The following is a 16,576-nucleotide window of genomic DNA, read 5'->3' as shown; positions in this document are numbered from 1 at the left end:
AAAAAACATCAAGTGAGTGGAGGGTCTGGAGCCTGAACCACCCTGCTGAGAAGAGAGATCAAAGGAGAATGAACTGACTGGCTGTCAGGAAGTCAAATATAATAACTCAAATAATCATGCTTCACAACCGTGATGAGCTGGAAAGCATCTCCGAATTCTCAGCAACACATTAAGGTGGATGACCTGTAACAGCAGAAGACCACATCAGATTCCTGCCAAGAGTTACCTTGAGCATGGGTTCATCCAAACTGGACAGGGAAAGTACAGTAGCAGTGGTCACTCAACAGGGCTCTCGGTTACTGATCTGAAGGTTGGCGGTTCAAACCTCAGATCCACCAAGCTGCTGCTGTTGGGTCCTTGAGCAAGACCCTTAAACCTGTCTGCTCCATCATGGTTGAGGTCAAGCTGGGATGTGAAAAAAAAACCTACACTGTGCACAGTAATTTATATGTAATTGATAAAAAAAAAGAAATGGTATAACTGTATAAGATTGTTTGACTGGAAAAAGGTGGTTCTGTTTTTACCTCTAATCTTTAACTACATTCATGACATTTGGCAGACGCTCTTATCCAGAGCGACTTACATTTTTATCTCAATACACATCTGAGCAGTTGAGGGTTAAGGGCCTTGCTCAAGGGCCCAACAGTGGCAACTTGGTGGTTGTGGGGTTTGAACCTGGGATCTTCCGAACCGTAGTCCAATGCCTTAACCACTGAGCTACGCCCACCTGGTTCGAGTGAGTATGTGCTCATGGTAGCCTCTGGTTCTTGTTTTCGGCTGACGGAAGTGGACCTCAAGACGTGATCTTCTGCCTTTATAGCCCATCCAGTTCAAGGTTTCATGTGTTGTTCATGCTTGGATGCTTTCCTGCTCACCATGACTGTAAAGACTGATCATTCGAGTTACTACAGACTTCCTGTTGGGTCAGACCACTGAGCACATTCCCCTCTGATTTTTTTATTTATTATCCAAATGGAGTTTTAGCTAGCACACCCTTATGCTCACAAGTTGCTTTTTATTTTTCACACAATTTTGTCTAAACCCTGGAGACTGTTGTGTGTGAAATTCCCAGGAGATAAGCAGATTCTGAAATACTCAAACCAGCCCATCTGGTACTAACAACTCGGCCACACTTAAAGGCACAGAGATCACACTTTCCCTTACTCTGATGTTTGCTCTGAACATTACCTGAAGCTCTTGACCTGTATCTGCATATTTTTTTTATGCTTTGTGCTGCATTATTGGATATGAACAAATGTTCTGGGGTTCCTAAAGGGAGTAAGTGGTGTGTGTGGAAATGATGGGACCTGGGAAATTTAAAGAGAGATACAGAGGATGAGGTGAGCATGGAGATAAAGGGAACAGCAGACGCAGAATGACAGTCGGGAGATGAAGGAAAAAGGAAAAAAATGCTGGAATAAGTTGAGCGATAAATAAAATAGGGGAAACAAGCAGTGCTGAGTGATAGGGTAATGCAATGCAGTTTGAGACTGGGGTAGAATTGAGGAACGGAGAAAACAAGAAGTTTTTTTGTTTGTTTAAGTATTATTTTAACTGGCAGCAGTCATAGTCCTCTACTTCCCCAATCAAGCAGCATATCTTGTAAGCATAAATTTCACTAAAATCCGCAAATATGTTTAGTGGCTTAGTCATGTTGCCAGGCGACAGTTGCCGGGGACGGCAGGGCTCTTCGTGCCAGTAAGTAAAGCTTTTGAACAGAACAGCCTGCCGTCTGCATCTCTGACCAACACGCAAAAGTCGACTTTCTAAAGGGGAGAAGTTTCACTTTATAACTTTTTTTAAAGCACAGATTTTCCACTGTCTTTTTTTTTTTTTTTTGGCGTCCAGCCCAAAATTTTGTGTCAGGCCTTGTTTTGGATATTCTCCTGTTATGGACTGGATACTGAGCATCATATGCTGTCATCCATTTCATTCCATGCTTTTTGTGAGTGGGTTCCTAAAAGCATTCGTATGAAAAATTATGAATGGAAAGGGGATGGCTGCCTTAGCAGTAAAGGAATATATATAGAATTGAATGTTAAAGGGGCGTTCAAGTCAAGCTGGGACTTTTGTGCAGAGTACCAGATCACAGTTATTAAAGCAAAAAAAAAAAAAAAACTCCCTTTATTTCCCTATATAAATCATTAATATACTCATCCCAGCATTTCACTAGTGCTCAGACCAGCATCCAGGTAGAAGGCATTTGGCAGACACCCCAATCCAGAGCAACTTAAATTTTTTATCTCATACATCTGAGCAGTTGAGGGTTAAGTGCCTTGCTCAAGGGGACAACAGGGAACACTTGGTGGTCGTGGGATTTGAACTTGGGACCTTCCGGACTGTAGTCCATTGCCTTATCCAGTGAGCTACCCCTGACCCCAGGTACGCCAGAGCTATGATCCGACTGGCTGCTTCACGCCTGAAATGCTGGCCTCCCAGGAACTCCTTTAATGTCCCAACATGTGGAAATGGCTAAGTGTGGTCAGGACTGTACAGGGGGATGCAGCAATAACTCCCAGCCGAGTTCCTGTAATGTGCAAGTAGTGTTGATAAATGAGTTCCCACAAACAGATGCATCCCTTCCACAAGTTGACCACAAGTTATCTGTCAATTTTCAAGGATCAGGTGTTCCACTCACTGCATGTTTTCATTTACAGACACAGGGCCTTATTTAAAAATGTTTGCACCATTCAAATGCTTTACTGCGGCTAAGAGTCTCATCACAGTGCTGTGCTTGAAGTCTTCTGTTAAAGTCAATCGGTTTCATGTCTTCATTCATGAGAAATTTTTTTATCACAAGTCCCGGTTCGACTTGAACGCCCCTTGTGTGCACTTCATCTAAAGGAATTCACACTCCATTCATGTTAGGCATTCACTGTGGAGATTAGTGTTTTAAGTCATTTAACACATCGGATTTATGCTTATAAGCTAATTATGCTTTCAAGGCTGAATCTGGTGTGAGGGGAAAGCACACGTTTCTGAAGAGCTGCGGCCATCCGGCTGGGGTCTCTCTGGCTCAGGGATCTCAGCTTATTCGGTTAAACAACCTCAAAATCACCTGTCATTTGTCCAGTCTTTGATGAGCCTCTACCCACCGTAGCCTAAGATTCAAAGCTTGTTCTTGGAGGCCAGAAGAGGAAGCAGATGTTTTCTTCTGCTCTGGTGGTCCATCCACATAACAATTTGTTTTGAGTTGTGTGTTTTAAGATGTGTTTCAGCTCACCACATTTGTGGTCGAGGGTAATTAAATCACCTTGATCAAGTCTGGCCATTCTGCTTGGATCCCAATCCTTGAAAAAATCGCAATATTATTAACGGTTTCTGAAAAACTCCAATATGCCAATAAGCATTCCACAGTCACTCAGATCTTTCTCCATTTTGATGTTAAATGTGAACAGTAACTGAAGCTCTTGACCTGTATCTGCATGATTTTATGCACGCTGCTTCTGCCACATGATTGGCTGATCCATGATTTGATAACAGCACGAATTATCAGGTGCACAGTACAGATGCTCCTGTTAACATGGCTGATGAGTTTTTTCATACTGAGAAAAAAGTCGTTTGTCCGGCAGCCCGCGTACACAAACACAAATAAACGTAATACAGTTTAAATTTTTTATTGTAAATTAATTATATAAAAAAAATACAACATTGTAAATAAATGACTTTATTTCATTATTAAAATAAATAATTATTATGGTAAATACTTACATGTTAAAGTAGAAGATCAGGTTCTTCTCTGCCTAACTTGAAGGGGGCGGCGCCCCAGCGCCCCTTATTGACCAGCCGCCACTGCTGAGAAAGATGGCTGCTAAAATCTGTCCTGCATTTAAATCATGCATGAGGTACTTTCTGTTTAAAACCCTTAAAACTTAAGCAGGACGGATACGTGTTGGCAACACAGCCAAGGCCAGCGGGTGTTTTGGGTTTATATATATTGAATATTTCAGGTAGAACAAAAGTTTTATATAGGGGAAAATTTTAATAAAATAAAGGGTGGCTTAACTGGTTAAGGCTGTGGGTAACTGGGTTACTGATCGGAAGGGTCATTAAGGCATTGGACTACGGTTCAGAAGGTCCTAGGTTTAAATCCCATGACACCAAGTTGCCACTGTTGGGCCCTTGAGTGAGGCTCCTTACCCTTAACTGCTCAGATATGTAATGAGATAAAAATGTCACATTGGAAAAGGGCGTGTCCCTGATGCCTAAATATAAGTTATCCACTGTTGAGCCCTTGAGCAAGGCCCTTAATTCTATCTGCTCTAGAGGTGCTGTAACCTGGCTGACCTTGTGCTTCTCAGCTAGGATATGCGAAAAAAAAAATTCACGGTACTGTAGAGTACATGTGACAAATAATTACTGTATGAACTATAGGCGATGTTCTAGTAATATACAACTTTCAAAATGAGCGTATTATTTTGTTTAACATAATATTTAACATTTTGACAGTAAGATATCACCCAAAAGAAATGGGATTTCCATACAGAAAAGCCAAACCAAAGCCATCATTAACATCTAAACAAAAAAAACAAGGTTTCAGTGGGCTAGAGAAAGACAACCTTAATGTGCAGTTGTTAGATCCCCAACTGACTGCACTGTTGTATCATATTTTTACTCATAGTTATTTGAATTTTAATATTCTTCTATACTTTGTTTGCTCGTGTCTTGTTGTATAATCTGTAAACTTTAACAGCTGCTTTAACATTACATATATAATGGGATAATTTATCTATCTATCTATCTATCTATCTATCTATCTATCTATCTATCTATCTATCTATCTATCTACTTATTCATCCATCCATCCACTTACCGTACCATCCATCCATCCATCCACTTACCCTACCATCCATCCATCCATCCTTCCACTTACCTTACTGTTTCGTACCTACCATCCATCCATCCATCCACTTACCTTACCATCCATCCATCCATTCATCCATCCATCCATCCGTCCATTTATCCTACTATCCATTCATCTATCCATCCAGTGTCGCCAACAATTTTCAATGGAAAGTAGCTAAAGTCTGCCCAAAAAGTCGCCAAATGTCACTAGATGACGTCATGCGTATATTTGTATATTGATTATGTAATTACGTCGTATTTGCATTCCGCGTGTTTTCCCTAATCCTATAATGCGCAGCTCATTCACATCTATGTCAGCTGCCGTACGGTCACTGGAATATACTGCTGGGAAAGTAAGACCTTGTGCTTACAGGACAGTACTGGCGACATTTGGAAAGTTGCTAAGGTTTGTTCAAAAGTTGCTAGATTTGTTGCTAGGCGCTTTTTAAAAAAAAAGTCGTCAAGGGGGTCTGAAAAGTGGCTAAATCTAGCGACAAAGTCGCTAAGTTGGCAACACTGCCATCCAACCATCCAAAAGTATTAAAATTCTACACATTGCTCCCAAAGTTAGATGATTTACTGTCCATTAGATAACTGATGATGTCTGTTACACCTTGACTTACAGCTGAATTTACAGTCAGCAAATTTCCTTTGGGATTAATAAACTACTCTATTCATCCGTCCATCCATCTGTACTGAAATTCTACATATTGCTCTTAATGTCTGTCTGACTTTTTACCTTGACTCACAGTTGAACTTAGTCAGCTAGTTCACTGTATTCCAGCGTGCTGTTGAATGCCTGCATTGCTACATTTACTGTGTCGACTTGTTAACTTCGTAATTCTATTTACCGGGAGGTTTGGAGCACAATATTATTTTCCCCCTCTTTCTACTGCTTCATACAGACAGTGAAAAAGAAAAAGAAAAAAACCATTCTGATTTCTTGCTGCACCACTTTCATGGTCTTAGTGTATTGAATTGGATTAAAAAGACAGAAAGGTGAAAGCATCGGCTTGAAAATCAGCTACTAGCAGAACGGATCGTGAAAAAGTTGCCGAATTTTTCCACCCTTTTGGACCATTTGATCCGATTGGACAATCCCCCTTGAGCTCGAGGGCCTATCTGACAGCGTGCGAGGCCTTAGCCGTCCGTCAGATGCTTGTCTGTAATTTGTGATTACAGCACACACGAAGGAGGTGGCAGATATTAATTCAATCCAACGCTTGAATCTGTTTGCCTGCATTTGCATATTAATGAGAAATTTTATGGATTTTTTTTTCCAGTCCCATCTTTTTCTTCAGCAGGTTGGGAAAGCAGAAGATTTAAAAGTGAGCGTGGAGGGAGAGAAAAAAAAGAAAAAGTGATATTTACAGCACTTGCGTCTGGCGATTTGAGGTCAGTGTCTGCTCGCGCATGGATTTGCATAAATTTGCATGAGGAATGAAGCTAGGTGCACAAGGCGCTTATTGTCGGACTCCTATGTTCATTTACACTCTTTTAAGAGTGTGTGTGTGTGTGTGTGTGTGTGAGATAGAGCTATACACAAGGAAATTACAGAGTGAAAGGATGCTTTGAAGGAAGCGGGGTGAGTGAGCACTTATTTAGCGAATACACGTGTAATTGTGCAGCGACAGGAGGAAATAACACCAGAGCTAGGAGTTAACACATACTCTCAGTTGTTAATACAACTTGCTCACTTAAACCCACTTATACCACGCTGCTGTTGAATCTGACTGCTCAGACTGTTGATTATTATTATTCTTATTTACTTTTAACAGCAGCTCTGACAGTTTTGTTTTGGTTGCGAGACAAATCACAGGTTTAAATTAATGCGATGTCATTCTAAGTTTCATCGTTTCTATAGTAACAGCTTGTTTACAGGGACTTGTACAATGTATGTTCCACGGAATTTAAATCTGATAATAAATGGATTTTTCCATCCATCCATCCATCCATCCATCCATCCATCCATCCATCCATCCATCCATCCATCCATCAATCCACCTCTGTAATCCAACTAGGGACTGTGGAGGCCGATGGTGATAATCACTGTATTTATTCCCATCCTACGACTGTTGTGGGACCTCCGGTCAACATTCACACTCGCATTTACACACAACAGGCAATTTGGAAATGCCAGTTAGTCTCATCTGCATTTCTTTGGACTGTGGAAGGAAACCACCATGCGCAGGGATACCATGCAAACTCCATGCACACAGATGTGAGGAGGAAAGTATACCCCTAATCCTAGCAGTGCAACATAACATCGCTAACCACTGTGCTGCCATTTTTAAAGCTTTCCATGCATACAGTACATCCTCATTTAGGATTTATGGAAAGAGTCTCCAGTGTCAGCACTTCTCAGTAACAGGCTCAATTTCATTTTTTCCCTTAAACTTTAACAGAATAAAAAACAAGTGCCTAAAATGAAAATGATATTATATAACATGTTATATGTTACTTTGAATGCAGTGAAAGTATGAGGTGATAGCTAATATATAAAATTATTGAAGGTAATTACTGTGTATAAGAGGGATAAAACACTTCATGAGGTTTTAAGAGGAAGTACGGTACATAAAGACCATTTATTCTTATTATTCTTATCTTATTATGCAACATTGTGCCTCGTTTTCCACCTTAATGTGCAGGTCTTAGATCCCCAACTGACTGCACTGTTGTAAACAGTGTATCATAGATTTTTAAATTTTTTTCACCCATAGTTATTTAAATCTAGCCTTTAATATTTTTCTACACCTTGCATTGTGTAATCCATGAACTGGCTGCTGTAATATTACAAATTCCCCTTTGGGATCCATCCATTTATTCATCAATCTATTTACTGTATCCATCCATACATCCATCCATCAATCTATTAACTGTATCCATCCATCCATTCATCCATTCATCAATCTATCTACTACATCCATCCATCCATCCATCCATCCATCCATCCATCCATCCACTGTATCCATCTATCCATCCATCCATCCACTGCATCCATCCATCCATCCATCCCTCCATCCATCCCTCCATCCATCCATCCATCCATCCATCCATCCATCCATCCACTGTATCCATCCATCCATCCATCCATCCATCCACTGTATCCATCCATCCATCCATCCATCCATCCCTCCCTCCATCCATCCACTGTATCCATCCATCCATCCATCCATCCACTGTATCCATCCATCCATCCATCCATCCATCCAAATTTTTTTCACTCATAGTTATTTAAATCTAGCCTTTAATATTTTTCTACACCTTGCATTGTGTAATCCATGAACTGGCTGCTGTAATATTACAAATTCCCCTTTGGGATCCATCCATTTATTCATCAATCTATTTACTGTATCCATCCATACATCCATCCATCAATCTATTTACTGTATCCATCCATCCATTCATCCATTCATCAATCTATCTACTCCATCCATCCATCCATCCATCCATCCATCCACTGTATCCATCTATCCATCCATCCATCCACTGTATCCATTCATCCATCCATCCATCCCTCCATCCATCCATCCATCCATCCATCCATCCACTGTATCCATCCCTCCATCCATCCATCCATCCATCCATCCATCCACTGTATCCATCCATCCATCCATCCATCCATCCATCAATCAATCCATGCATTCATCCATCTAACTGTCTACTGTCTTTAATTCATTGCCTTTAATTCATTATTTACCAGAAATATAATCACAAGCTCTATTTTGGACTTGAACACCTCTTGTATTTTAATATGTTAACCAAATGCATGGCTGATTTTTTTTTCTTTAATGTGTTTCAGACATTCTGACACCTAAAATGAAACCAGGGTCACTCTGTGTGTAGAACATAAACATCTGTTATTTTTGCAGAAAGTTCAGCGTTTTACAACAGCAGTGCTCCAAACATCTTCAGACTTGTACAGTAGGTTATGGATGGGTATGAGTGTTGGGCCTAAAATTCATAACTGTATAAGGTAAGAAATTGCATGACAAAGAAACATGTTGTACATGTTCAATAGGTACATGCAAGACTAGATTTGGGAGTTATCAGGCTTATGGTGGTAAAATATTTTTTTTTGTGCTTTGTCTAATGTAATGTACAGTATGTTTAAATGTACATTATACACAATATACATTAAATATACACATTTAATATTTATATAATATTTATAATATAAGTATAATATATAATTTATAATATAAAAATGTATACTTATATTTAATAATTTATATACATTACTGTACAGTGGTACCTCAACAAACAAATTAAATTCTTAAGGCAATTTTTTTTATTGCAAGAAACATTTACCCATAGGAAATAAAAAACAATGCAAATAATCAGTTCCCACCACCTAGAAATATTACCAAAATTTCCAACACTATGATCATATTTTAACATATAGAAACAATCAAAACATTTACAAATTAAGTAAAATATTAAATAAATAGACATTAAACCTCACTTATCCTTAATTTGTGATTCTTCTTGGCCCTTTTTGTTGGTGATAGGTCTTTACTAAATCTTGCACAAAATACAAAAATGTAAACTCGCATCGCTTGGCAACAAGTTTTGATCAGCTTTGGACTTTCTTTTGATTGAGAAAGTCCATAAAGACATGACTTAACCAGATTGGTTTGGAGAAACTTGACTGGCCTGCACAGACCGGAACCTGATAGAACACCTTTGGGATGAATTAGAGTGGAGACTGTGAGACTTTCTCGTCCAACATCAGTGTCTGACCTCACAATGTGCTTCTGGAAGAATGTTTAAAAATTCCAATAAAAACACACTCCTGAACTTAGTGGAAATCCTTCTCAGATGAATTGAAGCTGTTATAGGTGTGAATGGTGGGCCGACACCATATTAAACCCTATAGATTAAGAATTGGATGTTGCTCAAGTTCATATGCATGTGAAGGCAGGAAAGCGAATACTTTTGGCAATATTGTTTACATTGTATATTGTGTCATTTCTTTCTGTCCCTGGTAGTCGTCTGAAGTAAGGTATGATATCGGTGAAGATGGCGGTGGCTACCTGGGTGCATGGGTGAATTTCCACCACAACCTTAACCTCATTTAAAGTGTACACTTAAACCAACTCTGAGTTCACTCTGATACAGCATACATAGCTAAGGGACACTTTTTATTGGGTTCTGTCTTGTGTAACCGGTTCCTGAATGTTCTCTTCCCAACTCCAGTGTCCAGGGGTTTATATAAAAGCCATTATTTTGACCAATTTCCCGCATTCTGGTGTTTTTCTTTACTGTTTCCTAGAAGAGGCTAGTTCTCTGTGTAAATGTGTGTGTTTGAGATGTGTCTGTAAAGAGTGTTGTGTGATGGGTGGTGGTGTGTTACGGTCACGCTTGTATGCCGCCCTGCTTTATGAGTGCCTGTGCAGGGGCCGTTAAGTGGCTGCACTCTTTTGTAAAGGTTGTCTGCCTCTTAAATGCTGTCAACTTTATTAATGTCTCTTTCTGTCTCCTTGCTCGCTTCTGGGCCTGGACTCAATTCTGCTCCCTGGCGCTTTTTATGAAGAGGAGAGTGGAGAGAGAAGAAGAAGAGAGAGAGAGAGAGAGAGAGAAAGAGAGTAGGGTTGCAGGGTTGCAGGGTGAGATGATAAAGAAAATGGATGTCCTTCCATTTTACACGCACACACATGCAGAGCGCAGCTATTTAGCAAGCCGGGAGACAGCGGCGGAGGTTGTAAAATGGCCTCGTGGCCCGAGCAGGACCACAAATCACCACGACATCGAGGACGCGCGATGGAATGGAGCTGTCAATCAAAGCGACAGGGTGGGGAATAAGTAGAGCCATGTGTCTCTGGCTCTGACCGTCTTAAACCTCGCTCCGTGTGGCATTTTAACTGCAGACTCAACCTTCAGATTGCTAAGAGCAGCAGTGTGTCACTATCCAGCTGCACTGACTCGCCAGTCTAATGAGCTCCAGCAGTGCACTCGTTACATGGATCTACTCGCCATGCCGTGTTTGTCATGCTAGTTGTCTGATCATCACTCATACCAGAACATAATGAAGAAGTCTTACCTCGGTAGATCTATTCAACTGAGATATTACAGACCCGAAGCAAACCTTTACAGAGGGCACTGGGTACAAAGGAGAGGTGAAAGAGAAAAGCAGTAGGAGGAAGGAGAGACATGATCTTAGATTAATATCAGGGGAAAAAAACAAGCTGTTTTAATGAGAAAGTGTTAAGCTCTAAAAGAAAAATCCACTCTTTGTTAGTTGATTTTGTTAGTTCTTTTCTTTAATAACTTGCTATCTTTAAAAAAAAAATCATCCAATAAAGTATCTTACCCATAATGCAGTTCGACTATTTGATGATAATGGTGATGTGGCATTCTGTCCAGCTCGCTCACCTCCTCATGTGTCATCTTTGTTTTAAAAACAGATCCAAGTCTTTATGTTTCACACAAATCCTCTTATCAGAATCGTGTTTGTCATCTTGTAACGCACTAACGAGATGTTCCCTTTCAGAAGCTACACTCGATGCTGTGTGAAAACGCTATAGGAACATCTTTCTGTGTTGCCGGTTGTGAAGCATGTGTCTATCAAACACGGCAAATTTTGGCATATATAACCTCGGTCAGATGACGTCATCTGATGAAGCGCACCTGCAGGTTATAAATAGGAGTGAACCTAAAACATGTTTTTTTACCTTTTTGTCTTCAGGACCGTATTGTGATCGCGTGTGATGTGTGCAAGCGAATTTAAAAGTATTAACTCACCGATATGGTGGAGTTTGTTAGGAGATCCGTACCTCCGCTCTTTTGGAGCGCGATCTCCACTGCGCATTCCTGGGTTAAACAGTGCAATCTGGCAGGCGTGCACGATACAAGAATTCCCCTTTCTCTCGCGTTCTCGCTGAATCAGGAAGTTTTCCGTCCATTTCTTAAGCGCGCCTTGGCACCTCTTGTAAATGGATAGGAAACACAAAAAAAAAAACTGCGGGAGACGGATTCCCCTCCTTTCAATTAAATTCAATTAAATTTTATTTGTATAGCGCTTTTAGCAATTTTCATTCTCTTGCGCTGGCTAGAATTGCTCCGTCCGCTTCTTAAGTGCGCCTTGCACTTCTTGTGAAATGGGCAGGATAGACATTTTCTTTCGCTTCCGCAGAGATGGAAATAGCCTCCAAGCACTCGAATTAGACGACAGATTTCTGTCTGGTGGCCGGGGCGGAGCCTCAATGACACTCTCTCATTTCCCTAGCAACCTCCATGACGGGTTAACCCTTTAGTGGAGTAAGCTATTCATCCCATGTTTTCGTGCCGTTGACTTATTTATTTATTTAAATATAGTTGATGTGGAAGCACGAGGTTATATGATGATGCCCCAGATAGAAGAGACGCTTCCAGGCTATCTCTCCTGGGACATCATCCTCCCTGAAAAGCAAACACTTCCTTCCCTTTTCCCTCAGCAGATCAGGTTGGTTCTTCACTGCTCACCATGGCAGTTTTGCAGGCCTACCAGGCTGACCTGCTGAGAGACTTGAGCACTGGCGAGGCTCTTGAAGATAGGGTGTTCTGGAATTACGCCAGGCCACAGACTTGTCTCTTCGTGCAACAAAGCAGACGGCCCATGCTTTCAGCCGTTCTAGGGCTGCGATTGTTTTCGCGGAGAGGCACTTGTGGCTGAATCTCAAGGGCATCAAGAATAAGGATCGTGCATTTCTCCTTGATGCCCCCTTCTTGCCTTCCGGCCTGTTTGGCGACACCATTAACTCGGTCGCCAATAGGTTTCGTGAGGCAAAGTTTTATGTACAAGCCTTCGGAAAATTCTTCCCCGCTGTGCTCAAGAGTCGGGACTGTCGGCCACCCAGTCTCGACCGGGTCTAACTCTCGCGAGGCATTAAGCACATAAGGAGAATGTTTTGAGCCGGGCAGACCCCTCGTAAAGAATGGGGTGCGGCGTGCCACGCTTTGCAATCCACCTCAAAGAAGTCGGACCGGCATACTGTCTCTTTCACAAAGAAGTCCTGAGGCTCATGTGCCCAGGTGGCCCCCCAGAATTCCTTTCGAGAATGAAGTGTTCTCCCTGGCACCCCCAGGGGGTCGGTGTTCATGCTCCGCCACCACTGGTGTTTCGGGCAACACCGGTCTCCAATATAATGTCAGTTCTTAATTTTTTTCCGGCCATGTTTCAGGATGCTGAACATCTAACACCCACCCCCCGTCTAACCAAGCCGCCAAAATTTTTCTCCTTTTTTGGAAAAACTGGCAGCGTGGAAGCTACTGCCAAGTATATCTCCTGGGGTACTAAGCACTGTAGAGAGAAGCTACAGAATCTAGTTCTTACATCGCCCACGCATTTCAACGGCGTGGTCTTCACTTCCGTGAAACCGGAAAGGGCGCATCTGCTGACTCTGGAGTTACAGAAGTTGCTGGAAAAAGGGGCCATAGGACATGTTCCCCTACCAGACAGAGAGTCAGGCTACTACAGCCGGTATTTCTTGCTTCCCAAGAGGAACGGGGGCTGCGTAAAATTTTAGATTTTCGCGGGCTGAACCGCTATCTAAAAATAAATAAATACAGCTACATTGTTCTCAAATTCAACCAAGGGATTTATTTGTGACAATCGATCTGAAGGACGCATACTTCATGCCACAACACAGGAGGATCCTGCGGTCCGCTTTTGGGGGCAAAGCTTACCAGTATTGGGTCCTTTCATTTGATCTAGCTCTCTACCCGCACATAGACGACTGGCTGGCCCAGTCTCAGGAGCTAGCGAATCCATTCTCAACACCCTCAAGGAACACAAGCTAGACCAGAAAGTGACTTTCAGAGATCTTTAGCTCTCATGGCAGCTGCATCCATGGTGATACCTTTGGGCTTTCTGCACATGACAGCATCTCATTTGTGGCTAAGAACCAGGGGATTTCACTCCAGGGTCAATCCCCAATAAGGGTTACGCGCCAGGGGCGTCGTACCCTTTCTTTGTGGTTCAGACCCCGGTTTCTGACTTTGGGTCCCACTCTAAGTCCATCTTGTCATCGCAAGATGCTAACGATAGATGCTTCGCTCATGGGCTGGGGTCGGTCTTAGATGGCCGTCCAGCCCAAGGGAGCTGGATAGGTCATCATTCTCGCATGGCACATCAATTGCGAAATGATGGCTCTATTTCTGGCCCTAAAGCACTTCCTCCAGCAGTTGAGAGGCTACCAGGTCCTAGTACGGGTGAACAACACTACGGTAGTCTCATATATAAATCGCCAGGGCGGACTGTGCTCACGCCGCTTGAATAAGCTAGCGCACCAGGTTTTGCTTTGAACACGGGACAAGTTCCTGTCCCTCAGGGCGATTTACATTCAAGGGCATATAATGTGGGAGCAGATTTACTGTCCAGTCAAGCTCTGACACACAGGGAATGGAAACCCCACCCCGAAGTAGTCAGTCTATCTGGAAGAGATTTTATTTAGCAGAGGTGGACCTCTTTGCCTCGCAGGAAACAGCAAATGTCCCCTTTACTACTCTCTGACTCTTCCAGCCCCCCTGGGTCCCCCCTTTATGCGTTTCCCTGATAGCTCAACAGGGTTTGCGCCTCTTACTGATAGCGCCCCGTTGGCCGACCAGAGTGTGGTTCTCGGATATAATATCTCTCTCCTTGACGGCTCACCGTAGGTGACTCCAGTGAGGAGGGATCTTCTATCTCAGGCGCAGGGGACAATATTTCATCCCCGGCCCAATTAAGAGATACTAGTCTTAACCAGCCAGTGTAATTGAAACAATTTTAAGTGCTAGGGCTCCCCTTCTCTAGACGAACTTTTGCCCTCAAATGGAGTGTATTTAAAAGTTGGTGCATTGTTATACATGTAGACCCAGTCCACTGCCGAATCGTTTCAGTGCTGGAGTTTCTGCAAGAAAAATCTTCCTCGGGCTTATGCCCTACTTCTCTTAGAACGTACGTAGCCGCTATTTCGGCTTGTCATGTTCTGACTGAGAAGGTTTCTGTGGAAAAGCACCCTTTAAATGCCATTTTATTTATGGTGCTAAACGGTTGAGGCCGCCCACTAGAGCCACTGTCCCTTCTGGGGACTTATCTATTGTGCTTGAAGGTCTGATGGACACCCCTTTTGAACCACTAGAGTCAGCGCCTGTTAGGTTTCTGACTCTTAAGATGTTTTTTCTCATGGCTGTTACTTCTCTGAAGAGAATTGGAGATCTGCAGGCTTCGTCAGTCTCTCCATCTTGCCTAGACTTTGCCCCTGGGCTGGTCAAAGCTATTCTGCATCCTCACACGAACTATTTTCTGAAAGATTCATTCTCAACCATGCACCCAGTTGTTCCTGAGGCATTCTGTCCTTCGCTTTTTACAGCTCTGGAGCAGGAATGACTTCACTTACTGTGCCCAGTACGTGCTCTTCAGATTTACGTCCACCGCACTAGCCAGTGGCGTAAGTCAGAGCAGCTTTTCATATGCTTCGGGGACCGCAACCGGGGGGGGAGGGGCGGCACTACAAATTGTCACATTCACATTGGGTGAGAGATGCTATTGCCCTAGCTTATGAGGCGCGTGATCTCACTTCGCCTCTAGGAATCAGGGCTCATTTAACCAGGGGAATTGCCTCATCTATTGCGCTGGCAAGAGGTGTCCCCCTAAAGCAAGTGTGTCATGTGGCGGGTTGGTCCTCTCACACATTTGTCAGATGTATTTCATTGATGTTCATGCTACTTCGGGCTCACGGGTCCTTGAGTCAGCCTCCCAGAGCTAGCTCTGAGACCTCCTTGGCCTTAGTGCGCATGTGCCACACAACCTTGGGGGTCCCATAGCGTTTTCACGCAGCATCGAGCGTAGCTTTTGAAAGGGAACGTCTTGGGTTACTTTGCTGTAACCCTGTTCCCTGAAAAAGCGGGAATGAGATGCTGCGCTCCAATGCCGCACTGCTTGCGTGACTGGACATCCTTCCAGACAAAATTGATCTGAGGAATGTTTCCGGATGACGTCTTCTGACCAAGGTTATATATGCCAAAATTTGACACATGCTTCACAACTGGCAACACAGAAAGATGTTCCCATAGCATTTTCACACAGCATCTCGTTCCCGCTTTTCAGGGAACAGGGTTACAGCAAAGTAACCAGAGACTATCCGAGTCTCTATCCTAGTTCAACACGGCTGTCGTTTAGTGGTATTGCATTCTGGAACTTTAGAGTCCAGATTTCTATCTAATGAGCTTTTGAACTGATTTTTTTTAACTGTGATTCTGAGGCTTTTGCTTTTTTAAAAACCAACCATTAATCCTTTTGTTTAAAATTTGTGATTTTTCTCCTCCTGTTTAACACCATCGCAAACACTGTGCTAGCAACTTCTGTGACCACCACACTATCCACACTAACAGCTTTTCATGCAAATCAATCAACAAATTGGCAGCAGAAAAAATGCCACACACACAACTTTTTTAAAATTACTATTTTTCTTGGGATTTAGTTGTAGCTATATCCCACCTGTCGTAAGGGCACTAGATCCCCCATCAAGGCTACAACTACCAGCTGGGTTGGGCTGAAGACTATCACGTGTCATTTGACGCCAACCAACCACATTTTGCTCGCTCATGCACCATAGGAAACGGCGACACACACTCAAAGGACAGCGCTATTCACTCCTTTCACTTGTGTGAGCTTGTGATTGACTGTAGATCTGCGATTGATGTTAGAGCACTGGAGTGCCTCCCATCCCTCCCCTCTGAGACAGCTCAGCCAATCAGCTCTCTCCAGGTC

The sequence above is a fragment of the Clarias gariepinus genome, chromosome 16, assembly GCF_024256425.1.
Source record: "Clarias gariepinus isolate MV-2021 ecotype Netherlands chromosome 16, CGAR_prim_01v2, whole genome shotgun sequence".
Taxonomy (NCBI): Eukaryota; Metazoa; Chordata; class Actinopteri; order Siluriformes; family Clariidae; genus Clarias; species Clarias gariepinus.
Note: the sequence above shows the minus strand (reverse complement) of the source record.